This window comes from Cupressus sempervirens, chromosome 11, assembly GCF_028749045.1.
Source record: "Cupressus sempervirens isolate cs-2001-9-10 chromosome 11, ASM2874904v1, whole genome shotgun sequence".
Classification (NCBI taxonomy): Eukaryota; Viridiplantae; Streptophyta; class Pinopsida; order Cupressales; family Cupressaceae; genus Cupressus; species Cupressus sempervirens.
The window spans coordinates 429,098,373-429,112,065 of record NC_143128.1 but is presented as its reverse complement, the minus strand read 5'-3'; the positions used below and the strand labels follow the sequence as shown (position 1 = coordinate 429,112,065).

The 13,693-nt window shown below is 31.2% G+C and overlaps 1 pseudogene; it reads right to left on the bottom strand.

The window, feature by feature from the left end:
- Window positions 1-4,295: 4,295 nt before the first annotated feature.
- On the bottom strand, window positions 4,296-11,729 carry LOC149530265 (exocyst complex component EXO84B pseudogene; annotated as a pseudogene).
- Window positions 11,730-13,693: the final 1,964 nt, after the last annotated feature.

Here is a 13,693-nt window from a genome sequence, read left to right as displayed (position 1 = left end):
TATTCAAGGTTCATACCAAGTTTTCTTGTAATCATTTGGCCATTGGTAAGTGTTGTAGAGTCATGAAAAAAAGATTCACCATTTTCTCTAAAGCCAATAGTTTTCCTTTGTAAATTCCTTAATTTTCTATACCTTAGCACTAAATTTTGGAACATCTAATCCTTGACATAGATAATATGGATAACTAGTCACAAAAAAATTTGCATCCAAATTTTTTTTAATCATTGTATCCACGTTTCTTGTGATATTGTTGCAAAACAAATTATTGGAAGAATATTTGTCATAAATGTTGTACCTAGTGAGAACTCCTTTTGCTAATCATAGAAATTCTTGACTTCTCAAGTGGAAGTTGACCTTGGAAAGCAATTTATGTGTAGGAAAAAGAGATAATCAAAACATCAAAAGATGCTTAACCAAATTTCTTATTCACAGAGAAACACATTGTGTTCATAGAAGAGACATCCTTTAGCATATGTTTGAAAATAATGGACTCTTCTTCATCTTCATCCCCTTTTACTGATTATGGGAATGAATTTGTCCGTATGAATTTTTTTCCTTAAATTCACCTATACATACTCAATATTAGGTATACTAGAAATAATTTGGTTAGATTCAATCACCTCTTTATCTATAATATGTCAATTTATAGATGCCTTTTCATCATTCATATTCCCAACCAAGTAAAATTTCCCAATCATTTTATTATAGGCAATTCCTCTCTAGTGCCTCTCAATATTGTTCCAATGGTATTTTTTTAGAAGTTCAATGCAATCTTTTCAAAAGAAATGTCTTGCATTTCCTTGCTTTTCAATATTGTTCATCCTCTGTAATTGAAATTGTTACCTCTTTCCAACAATCCAACCATACCATGAAAATTAACAATGTAGGCAAAAAATATGTCACTAACATTATTTTTATTTACACATCTACGCATAAGGTGGTTACAAACTCAAATGTCATGGTCAATGCATTCTGTAATAATTCAAAGTGATGAAAATTTTCAACATAAGTTGATTGTTTCTTTCTTAGTATGACTCCCAACATCTAATATAAGAATTCTATCTCTTTTTTAGACAAAAATGAGAAGCTCCCACTAGAATGCAATTGGGAACACATCTTGAACCCTTTGGTTCTTTTTCCAACAACAAGAAATATTATGTTCTAAATGGTCTTGTCTCCCTAAGTTTTTTGAGGAGCCTCCCTTGGCATGGTCAGTAAATATGATGTGATTTGGAGTAATTTTAATTTCTCTATTTTTTTTTACCTATATTTGATGCTATAGTAGAAACTGAAATCAATACTAATACTTAGTCTTTCATGCCATATTTAATGGATGTGCCAAACTACTATTCAATAATATTTGAATCCCTAGATATTCACCTTGAAAGTGACAAAAAGATAGGATAAACATTCAAAAGTATTAGTTTGCACTCACAACATAGTAAATATTATTGCATGTGAGGGGCCAAAAATAACTAACAGGTATGGAGTAGTAGGAAAATGGAAGGAGAGAATGATGATGGTTGGTTTTTTTTGCACACTTTTGCAATCTATATTCATTGTGATCTATATTTCATTTCTCTAGAATTTTACTAGAAATAATATGATCTCTTCATATTCTTTAGATGAAAACAACTACAAATTTTCATCACAATCATTCCTTTATCCTTGGGTGTAATTACATTATTTGATCTACCAAACATCTCATATTCACCTCTTCAAGGTTCATACCAAGTTTTCTTGTAATCATCTGGCCATTGGTAAGTTTTGTAGAGTCTTACAAATTAGATTTACCATTTTCTCTAAAGCCAATAGTTTTCCTTTGTAAATTCCTTAATTTTCTACACCTTAGCACTAAATTTTGGAACATCCAATCCTTGAGATAGATAATATGGATAGCTAGTCACAAAAAATTTGCATCAAGATTTTTTTTAATCATTGTGTCCATGTTTCTTGTGATATTGTTTCAAATTTTGTTATTGGAATAATATTTGTTGTAAATGTTGTACTTAGTGAGCACCTTTTGATAATCATAGAAATTTATGACTTCTCAAGTAGAAGTTGACCTTGGAAAGAAATTGATGAGTAGGAAAAAGAGATATTTAGAACATCAAAAAATGCTTCACCAGATTTCTTATTCATAGAGAAATATATTATGTTCATAGAAGAGACATCCTTTATCATAGGTTTGAAAATAATAGACTTTTCTTCATCGTCATCCCCCTTTACTAATTATGGGAATGCATTTGTCCCTACTAATTATTTTCTTTAAATTCACTGATACATACTTGGTATTAGGTACACTAAAAATGCTTTGGTTAGATTCAACCACCTCTATAATATGTCAATTTAAAGATGCCTTGTCATCATTCATATTCTCAGCCAAGTAAAACTTTCCAGTCATTTTATTATAGGAAATTCCTCTTCTTGTGCCTCTAAATATTGTTCCAATGGTATTTTTTTAGAAATTCAATGCACTATTTCCAAAAGAAATACCTTGAATGTGCTTTCTTTTCAATGTTCATCCTCTACAATTGAAATTGTTACCTCTTTCCAGCAAGCCAACCATACCATGAAAATTAACATTGCCAACAAAAAATATGCCACTAAAATTATTTTCATTTACACATCTACACATAAGGTAGCTGCAAACTCAAATGTCATGGTCAATGCATTCTGTAATAATTTAGAGCGATAAGAATTTTCAACATAAGTTGATTCTTGCTTTCTTAGTATGACTCTCAACATCCAATATAAGAATTCTACCAACTACTACTTTCTTGTTGGTTCCCAGCTTCTTTCTATCTCTTTTTTTAGACAAAAATGAGACATCATTTTTTGGTATAGACTACAAAGTAGTACCATGAGGAGATTCACAAGGAAAGCTCCCAATAGCATGTAATTGGGAAGAAATCTTGAGCCATTTGTTTGACTCTTTTTCCAACAACAAGAAATATTATGTTCTAAATGGTCTTGTCTCCCTAGGTTTGTTGAGGAGCATCCCTTAGCATGGTCACTAAATATGATGTCATTCAAAGTAATTTTAATTTCTCTATTGTTTTTACATATATTTGATGTAGCATTCAAGAACATTGCTAAAGGTAAATAAGAATTTCATAAAATGGAGGAATTGAAAGTGTAGGCTGAAGCATTAGATGTTGTGAAATTAGTATTTTATGCCACTTTTTCTCTGGTTTGAAATTATAACTTTTATGCTCAAATCTTTTCACATAACATTTTTGCATACTACTTTGATACTTTATTTTTTTCATTTTTATTTACTCTATTAAGATTTTTGTTTGTAGTTACTACAAGTTTCTAGCGATTATTTCTCATAAGATAAGGATCCCCATGAAAGGTGGTAGGTAAGATAGATATGTTTTCATTAAAATCCATAAAATCTTGTATGGAACCTCTATCATAATATACATCATATCTATTAAGAAAACAATACAAACATTTTTTTGACATCTTTTAATAGGAATGTTGGGAATGTTTTTTCTATTCTCTGGAAAATCTCAAGGGCATTGAGCTACACTCACAATTTGTGTTCTATCAATAAATAAATGAATGTTTTGTAATTCCTATAAAGCCATATCTAAATTTATTATAGTTTTTTCTCACTTAAGGGGATTTTTTTTTTTTTGACAATACAAAATGGTCAACAGTTTGTGCAACATTGTGACAGTAAAATTCAATTTCAAATAAATTATATATATGTAAAGGCATTTGAATTTTCAAGAAACAAAAGTAGAGCTTCAATTTCCTAAGTAGTGAGAATGTTTTTCAAGAAATCATGTTGGAAGTAACATTATCTTTTGAGTATGACTCATAATTGCTCCTCGCATGATGATATGATGCAATAAAGACATCCTATGAAACTTGGGCTACAATATTATTTTTACTAGTGGTGTATCTTCCAAACCACTTATTCTTTATAAACCCAAAAAATTATATGGAAAACATCCTCCACATGAAGTTTCCATCAACTTTACAATCTTTTCATGGAGGAAAAGTATGTACAAAATTGACTCCTCTCCACTATGTTGGTATACATGTAGTCATGTTCCAACATCCACTTTATATTGAACCTTTGAAAAGCAATTGAAGTTGATGAATCAATACTAAAATCACTCCAAAAAGGTATGTACCTTATACCAACATCAAAAATTCATGCAAGAAATAAATTCAGAGTCTTTCATGATCAATATCTCTTACAAACTATAGGGTTGATTTGGAAAATAGATCACAACATAAACATGTCCTCTAAAATTCTCATGTAAAATAAATAAATATTATGAACTTCCATGTGACCTCACTAAAGACATAGACTATGAAAACATAAACACTATGAGACATTTGGTTCTCTATCTCCATTAACACTTCTTGACCCTCCACTTAATTTAAGCATGGCATCATGAAAAAATCAACAAACCACTTAACTTTAGGAAAAATAGTATTTGGATCCATCCCAACGTTAGAAATGAGAAGAAAAGACATATATAGCTCTTGAGATAATGTGCCTAACTACTTGGTGTATATCTAGATAAGTAGCATCCTTGAGATGCAAACTACATAGACAACACAAATTATTGCAAACCAAAATGTCCTAAATATTTAAGTCCATTTTCAATATCCTTCCAAAAATTATTATCATTAGAAAGACAATTATATCAATTTCAATGAGTATCATCAATAGCATGTGATGTCTCTTTCTCTACTAGGTAATATTTCAATGGCAATGTATCATAACTTGTTCAACTTGGTAAAGAGATCTTGAAATATTGGAGAGGAAAAAGCATCTTGATGCCATGAGCTACTATCAACCTTTCTATTAAAATTAATGTACATATATGTACCTAATTTTGCATCACCATCTTTAGTAAAAATCAAATCTAGAGCATGTTACCAGTAGAAATTATCATGGAATTTATCAAAACTCCATTGTAACCACTTTCACCAATCTCTAAGTGTTAGATAATAGTTCTATTTTTTGACTAATCTCTTTTGAGGATCTTCCTTACCACTAGAATAATTAGGGATGAGTTTTAGTATGACACATGGTAGCAACTCATCTACTAGAGTAGCTACATTTCCAAAGAGGACAATTTTTTAAATCTCAATATCAACTTATCTTACTATTTTATTTTTTGACACCTCCAAGTTGCCATCCTCTTCCACTGTTGTAGGAAAAGCCTTTATTAATAGGTTTCCATAGCATCAAACACCTTTTTGAGACCACCCAAGTTTGGTCATCCCAATTACATGCTCAAAAATGGATCTACGTCATCAAAAAACTCTTGAACCAATATTGAATTGAATCTATGTGTATTGTTTGAAAGGTTTAGTTGGAATGAACTTCCACCTATTGAAATGCTTGAAGCTCTATTGAAAGCTAAGTTATCTATAAGTGAATGTGTCAACACCTAATTATTAGTTATAGCAAGAGTAATAATGCTTTCCTTAATATATTTTAATTTTGCATCTAATGCTTGTTCTACACTAGGTCTAAGAATCTTCAGGACAATAGGACATATTGTAATGCCCTAACCTTCCAGTAAAGAGCAATGACTAAAGGATACATCAACACATTATGTAGCATCTTGAAGTCCTCCAGTAGTTGAAGAAGCAAGTGCATGCCTTTTCACAAGGAGTGAAAATTCCTTAGTGTGTTTGTTAGCCCACATTAAAATATCTAAGGCATACACCTATTCCTCTACAAAAATAATTGAATAATCACTTCTAGCTTGTGCAATAGTAGAAAAACAAGTTGTGAAAGGGCTACAGTATAAGCACCACTATAAGAAGTACCATTGGGTGGTCATAAACCTTGTATATTATACTATAGGCATTGGTAGTGAGCGTTAAATATAAGAACATGGAGATGAATCGACCCCCCGCGCCCCCCCCCCCCCCCCCCCCCACCCTCACCCCTTTTTCCCCATATCTTAGAGATAGGGATGCACTAGGGACTTGGGGACTCCATTCTTCGAGCCCCAATGACACCACCAAATTCTACCTTTTTTGTTGAGGATGGAGGGATGTACCACTATTACCTATTTTTTGATTGGACTATTTATATTCAATGTTTGATGTTCCAATTCAATAAAATGTTCAAGTATTTACTCTTTTTCATCTTTATATCTTATATTGCAATTCATCTTTTCATAACTAGCATTTTTAGTACCATATTTATGGTACATACACCCCCTGTCCTTGGCTACTATCCCCCTATCATCCCCAAATTAAGACCCCTCTATCACCATGTCCCAAAAACTTGTCCCCCCATTTCAATATCCCCTAGAGTTGTGTAACTATCAGGTTAAGAAATAATGTGTGTGCATGAAGGCCATCACCTCACATTTCTAAAATTTTCAAGTTGCAGTGCTAGTTCTAATTATTTCACTTCAAAAAAATTATTTTTTACATATTATCAATTCAAAGCCACAATACTTGGGAGTAAATAATTCATCTAGATAAATAAAATTAGTTAAAAATGTCCAAACTAAGATTTCTTACAATAGATTGTTTAAATGAAACCTTTATTAACTTGGCAAATATGTTGATATATTAAGTGTTTTTTGTATCTCTTGCACCTAATTTTATTGAGCAAGGAATCTCTCTCAAAATATCCTCTTATGTATGACTAATAGAGACTATAATAGTGCAACCACTCACTTACAAGAGGTTGTCAATAATATGTTGGTGAAAGGTACGTATGATGCAAAGTTTCCACCATCCTGAAGAGATGACACAAGCATTCTAAGATGAATTTATAATGGGATAGGTTAGCATTCCTATTGGCTGATAATAGTATGAGAATTTATTGGTGTTAGTAAAAAAAATTCCTTTTACAAATTATTTTATTAGAGAATCCAAAAATAATGGTGTCTTAGTTCTTACTTTTCCCTTTTTGAGAATTCCATGGGGAATACAAGGGAAAAGACATCCAAAACACAAATCAAGAATTAGTTATCATTTGAAGTACCTCCAAGTGTTATCACAAATATTATAGAAGAAAATGTTTCCATAGGCACAAATTTTCTTCAACCAAACACTATGTGTGAATATACTTCATCTAAAATAATATGAAAGTTTAAGCATTCAACATGCTTTGTAATCTATAATAAAAAAATAAGTTCTCATTAATTTATATCTCTGTGCTACAAAGGTTTTTTTTATTAATAAAATGCATGGAAATTAAAAATGATTTACATAAAATATTATTGTCTAGAACTAGACTGCAATTTCACTTTCTCAGAGTTTTTGAAATACTTGTGCCATTTTTTTAGCACTTTTATCCATTAATATAACCTAATTTCTTGTTGTGTTACTAGAAATCCATTTATATTTTTTATTAATATCTACCTATTTTGTGAATTATGAATAGAAACTAGGTATAAATCACTAAAGAAATTATAATGGGGTTAATTCAAAAGATAAGACCAAATATAATGTAGAAAGTTGTACATTATATTATTATTTTAAAAGAGTGCTAGCTCAATGGAAGAGCACCTACTTAAAGAGAAGAAGGATGGTGGTTTGATTCCATCATGCCTTATTATAACCAAATGTACTACTAAATATGTGATGAAATATCCTACTAAATATGTGATTAAATATACTATTAAATATGTGACCAAATATACTATTAAAGATACTACTAAATATGTGGCTAAATTAACTAAATATGTGACCAGATATATGGGCTAGATATACTACTAAAAATACCACTAAATATGTGACTAAATAAACTATTAAATATATGACTAAATATGTGATTAAATATAATATTAAATATATTATTAAATGTGTGACTAAATCAATGATCAAAATCATTGATCAAATAAGAGACTAAAATCATTTAGTAGTAAATTGAGTAGTGCTATAAATAACTAGATATTAACTACTATTAGTCATGTGACTAAGTTTAGTCACTTATAGACAAATTGCAGTAGTTTTTTTAGTCATGTATTGTAATTTTTGTACTAGTGCTTGTTGTTGAATATTCATAGTTTGAGTTTCCAGTGTGTTCTCCTACAATTGAGGCTCTGTAAACTCTTCTTAAGTCACAACTATTTCCTTTTCCATGCTTTCTTATTATGCCTTTGTCTCCACTTGATGACTAGGAGTTTATTCTCTTCCTCCTTCCTTACTTGTGCATATCTTAGATCTTTCACTTTGTTCTTTAATTCTTTCTTTGTCTCTTCTTCTTTGTTTCATGAACTAAATAGTTTCTTGGTGTTGCCTTATGGTTGATTTTTTTCACCAGACTTATTTATCTCATGAGAAATTTCTTGCCAATTTTGAGCTATACTTGTGCCTCAATGATACTTCTATGCATAGTGGTGCTGAAATTGCCTCTGTATACTTCTATGCATAGCCATTTGTGTGTTTTTCTTATAGTTGATCTCATTTAGGATAGGTGTTCATATAATTTTTTTCCAAAACTTTGTATAACAATGCTCCCTTTTTCTTGAAGTATCTTTCTCAACTCTCTAAGTATCCATACTCCAATGTCATCTTGTTTCTCAACAATTTCTCTTACTTGTAAGTACAACCTTTATGTCTTTGTTTTTATTATCCTTAGAAAACTTAGAAAATCTATTCCTAAATATGGATTGATTATGCTTCTTAATAATTGTCTCTATAATTTCATCAATAAAGAGTGGTTTGGATCTCTTCTTACCTTTATTTGAAGTCTTTACTACCTCATCTACCTTAGTTGCCTCTATAGCTTCTATGGTAGTCTATGTCTCTAATGAGTCTTTTTCTAGTTGAGAAGCAAGTTATCATGTCTCTTCCATGTGTGCTTGAGAATTTTGTGGAGAACTACTTGCAAGTTTAGCTTTCATTTCCCTTATAATTATCTCTTTTTTTTATGACCCTTGAATGACTTTCTAACTTGACTCCTCACTACCCTTTTTGGTGCATGCTCCTCAATTTTCTTCTTTTCCCTAGGAAGTCTATTCCTTATCTCTAAACAAGTTCAAAACCCTAGAGAAATTGACCTTTCTACCATTTCTAATAACCATTCTATGTATGAATTTACTTCTTCTTCTCTAACCTCATATCTAAAAAGGCATCAACTAGTGTGTCCTTGGTTACACTACACAAATTATGCACCTATGTGTGGTTGCTAGAAAACATGTGTCACCTATGTATTTCCTTCTAAAAATTCATGAAATACTCCCATAGGATGGTGTTTCCTTTACCTTCCAACTTCTAGTAAAGTTTACTTACTTCTACATCATTACAAGTTGATCTTCTCTCCACTTGTAGAGTGGGAATCCTATAATTTCTCTTTTGAGATAAAATACTACACAAATAAGTATGGGACCAAATCTTAGGGTTTTACCTTTGTGATCCTTCATGATCCTATACCTAGGTTCTCCATCATTTAACTATGCAAGAATCTACATAGGCCAATCATTGACCTATTGTAGATGGCTTGATATGCTCTATAGGTTGCACTTGTAGGAATTTCATTTTCTCCACTAGAGTAGTACAATTTATATCAAAACATCATGGCTTCAAATATTATGTTTTGGTCTAGAATTAATGGTATATCTAAGTTTTTTTGTCTATTAGTGTCAAACACTTAGTCATATATAAGACAGGGTTAGTTGGTCATCACTATGATCGAGCTACTCTATATAGGTTGAGTCATGTAAAGACTTATAAATAATCATGTATATGTCAAGCTCCATAGCAGTTGAGAAAGCCTTTGGTCATAGAGTATTTTTATTATAAGCTAAGTATAGTGAATGCCAAGTAGATAGAGCACATATATGTCAAATTATACTAAAGGAGCTGAGTAAGTTAAGGTTGAGCAACATAACAAAGAATAGTTATGATCAAGCATCAGAGATAGTGAGTTTCAAGCAACATAGAGATCAAAACATAAAGGTATATAATGATACAAAATTTAAGGTAAACCATTTTGAACTAACATGGACACAACTTTTGGTGATTGTAAGATGCATTCTGATATGGATCATTGATCCCTATGAGGAAAGAACATATAATCAGATGAAGAGGGCAAAAGGGAAGTGTTTAGAAGACTCTAAAAATGTCTTGAAATAGATATATCCAAACCCTTTTTCAATATACAATGTGGATGATATAAAGAGTGAGCTATCATAGAAGATTATGCAAATTATGTGAATAAAGTGAAGAAGTTAAGTTTTGGATGTTGCATGCAAACGTTGTAAAGAATAGAGTTAGCAACCTAATGAAGAAATGAAGAACAAAGTTAGCAACCTAATGAAGTAGTAAAGGAAAAATTAGATGTTGGACTAACTACCAACATTACCCTTTAGGATTCATGACATGGTAAGTGCCTCCTATGTTTTATAAGTCTAGTGTTTGTATTAGGCATTGACATGTTGATCTTTTGGTGCAATGACAACTCTAGCTTGTAACAAGTGGTATCAGATCTTGGTCATAAGTTTGAATCTCCTCAAGTAATTCTAAGGGGGAATTTTTGGACTAACTACCAATGTTTCCATTTGGGATTCATGACATGGCTTAACTATCTCTTGTGTCTTATAAGTCTAGTGGTTCTATCAAGCATTGACAAGTTGATCTTTTGGTGTAACAACAATTCTAACTTGTAAAAATAAAGGCACATAAGATTGGAGATCAGATTAGAGATTAGGAGGATATCTATAATCAATAATTGTATTTGTAGGCTAAAGGATCAGGTACTAAATTAGTTTTATTAGATTGAATCGAGAAAAATCTCTTAACAAAGTGGTTTTAACAAACCTTTATAAATCTCCTTACAAAGTTCTTACTTCATTATAAGTGTAAAATCCTTTAATCAAGGTAGACTTAATAGTCTTAAAGGTTTTAATAGAGTAGGCCCCTCATAGCTAGATCATCAAAAGTGATCACAATTGTAACCCTAATAGGTTAACTTTGCTACTACAGTAGTAAATATTTGTGGGTGCCATCCCCACCCTAGTTTTACCTTCTTCTTGGAGGGTTTCTAGATTACCAAATTTCTATGTTATATGTTTACATTTTATGGATGTGATACTTAGATAGACTTATTTCATAATTTGATATTTGAAGTTATGCATAAGTTAGATATGATATGATTAATGTGGTGAATGCAATAAAGTTGTTTTGAAGGATAAAATTTTTTATAGTTCATGATTCACACCCCTCCCCCACCCACCGCCCCCCTAAGTATCTTAGTTTCCTAATTAAAATTTCAATAACAATATCATTTACTATGCATCCCATTGCATCTTGCATTAGTCATTATTTTGTGATTATGACCGCTTGTCTCATTGATACAACATTCTTGGGTAAATGATTCCACTTGCATTGAATTTAGTTAATATTTGGGTCAAAACCTTTATGATCTTATACTACTTGTCCATATAGATGTGTTGTTCATGGAGTCTATTCAAAATATATCTTATCTATTCTTCATGGAAGAAATTAGGTATATCTTCTACTCTTCTTAGTGTATACTTCTCTAGCTTCTTGTCTTAGTCTTTCAGATCACTTTATAAGCATACTGAGCTATACAAATCACCTATTTCCTTATTACCCAATTCTTGCACTTCAAAATCTAGGAATAAATTGATGTCCCCAATATGTAAAACATAATCATATAGGGATGATAATGCAACTTTCACATCCTTTCCTTTCAATTGTATGCCCTCATGTTCTCTATTGTCAACTAAATCAACCTTGTTCAAGTCTTCAGCCATTGCGATTGTATGAATCTATTGATTTTCTACTACACTAGATTATGTGAGTTTCTCCTTGCAATCAGTTCTTTAACAAATTCACTATGACAACTTAGTGGTTGGAAACCTTAAAAGAATGAATGACTTCAATTTTGTGAAGTTACAATTGATTTTCAATGCCCCTTTTTATGTCATAGAATTGTAATATTAGGGTTACAACGGTTAGCAATTGCTTCACCTACCACAAGACATAAGTTATTAATTGATTTAGGAGCACTTATTCATTGGATGAATCATGGAGAATTTAATATTTCATGTTGTTCTTAATATAGTTCTAGTATTACGTAAGGTTCTAAAGAATATTTTGAATCCATTTCAAATGATTTTTTAAGGCTATTAAAGCCATTAAAATCACAGTGACCTATAAGGTTTTAAAAATGTAAAGTATGGTAAAACCACTCAAATTTATAAAAATAGAGTGGAACTAATATAATTTCAGTTTTAAAATAAAATTTATCATATTTTAAAGGTTTAGGGAAACTTTGAGGTCATTTGAATAATAATTGTAAAAGTTGTTCAAAAGTTGCCAAAATTATAATGACATCTTTTATAACTTGGTGACAACTTTTTAAGAGTTTGTTAACTGTTATTAATGGGCAGTTTTAGGTTGGTGTTGAGAATAGATTGAAGAAGCTAGTGAAAGAAGGAGATTTTTGAAAGAGGGAGACTATTGAGAAAATACAAGTATGACAAATATGCTTCAATCATTGTTTCCTCATTGATGTCAAACTTGTTATTTGATGGTGAGATAATTGCTTATAAGATTCAAGTACTATCACTTATTTGATTGATGAAGAGGATTTGATCAAAAGATGTAACAATAGCACTTAGAGGAAAAGTTGAGTTATGATTATGTAAAAGAGTACAAGAATCAATTAAGACAGTGATGACATGATGTATTGATAATCTACTTAAGGTTACAAAGATTGGTTACACTAAGAAAGTTTAGAAGAACAAGTTACACAAAGTTTTTATGTGAAGCTTGATTGAGTGTATAGTAAGTGCCAAGAAGAACAGTGGATGCCGAGTAAAGTTTAATTGATGTCAAACACCAGTAAACTTTAGTTTGTGTTGAGTAATTGCATAGAAGATGTTGAGCAATGTAGTATGTGTTAAGCATTAGAAGAAAGATAATGTCAAGCTACTACATTATTTAAAATATCATGAATTTTATGGATCTAAGCTCACAAGTTTTTTTTCTTAGATTATGTGGACTAGGTGGAAGATAAGAGAGATGAGCTGGAGGCACAAAATTCAAGGTAAACCATTTTTAGGTGAATTCAAAGAGGATTCTAGGAGAATTTTCTAGAAGAGATATAGAATGTGGGGTAGATTCATTGTATCATACCTAATCCATCCTAACCCTATATTGGATGATGGAGAATGAGTGGCAAAAGATCTTAATTTCCTATTTATAGAAATGGTTGGTCATGAAGCAAGATTGTCATGTGTGAGAACCTAAGGAAGAAAAGGAGTCAAGGGTTTTGATTCATCAAGTGACCTAAGAGAAGAGTCCACAATGGCACGTTAAGCAAGAAGGCTTAAGGATATGAATGCTTGAAGGGTGATCAAGCTATAAAAGCTGCAATGTATGAAGGCCAAGTAGAATGGAGGACTAAATAATGATCTATAATCTACAAATGAAGATGTAAGTTTTTATCAGATCAAACCTTATTGTTTCTCTCTAACAATTGTATTTGTCTAGGGTAAATCCTTTGGATTAAGGTTGACCTAATAGTCATTTGTAAATCCTTTAACTAGGTGAAATTCCAAGTGAATGGTCTAAAGTCCTGTAACAAAGCTCACTCCTAACAAGGTGATTGAAATCCTTTAACAAGGTCACATTTAACTATGTGTATTGTAATCTTTAACAGGGTTGGTCTTTCATAGGGCATCACTTCAGAAGGGTGAAAAAGAGTAGCATG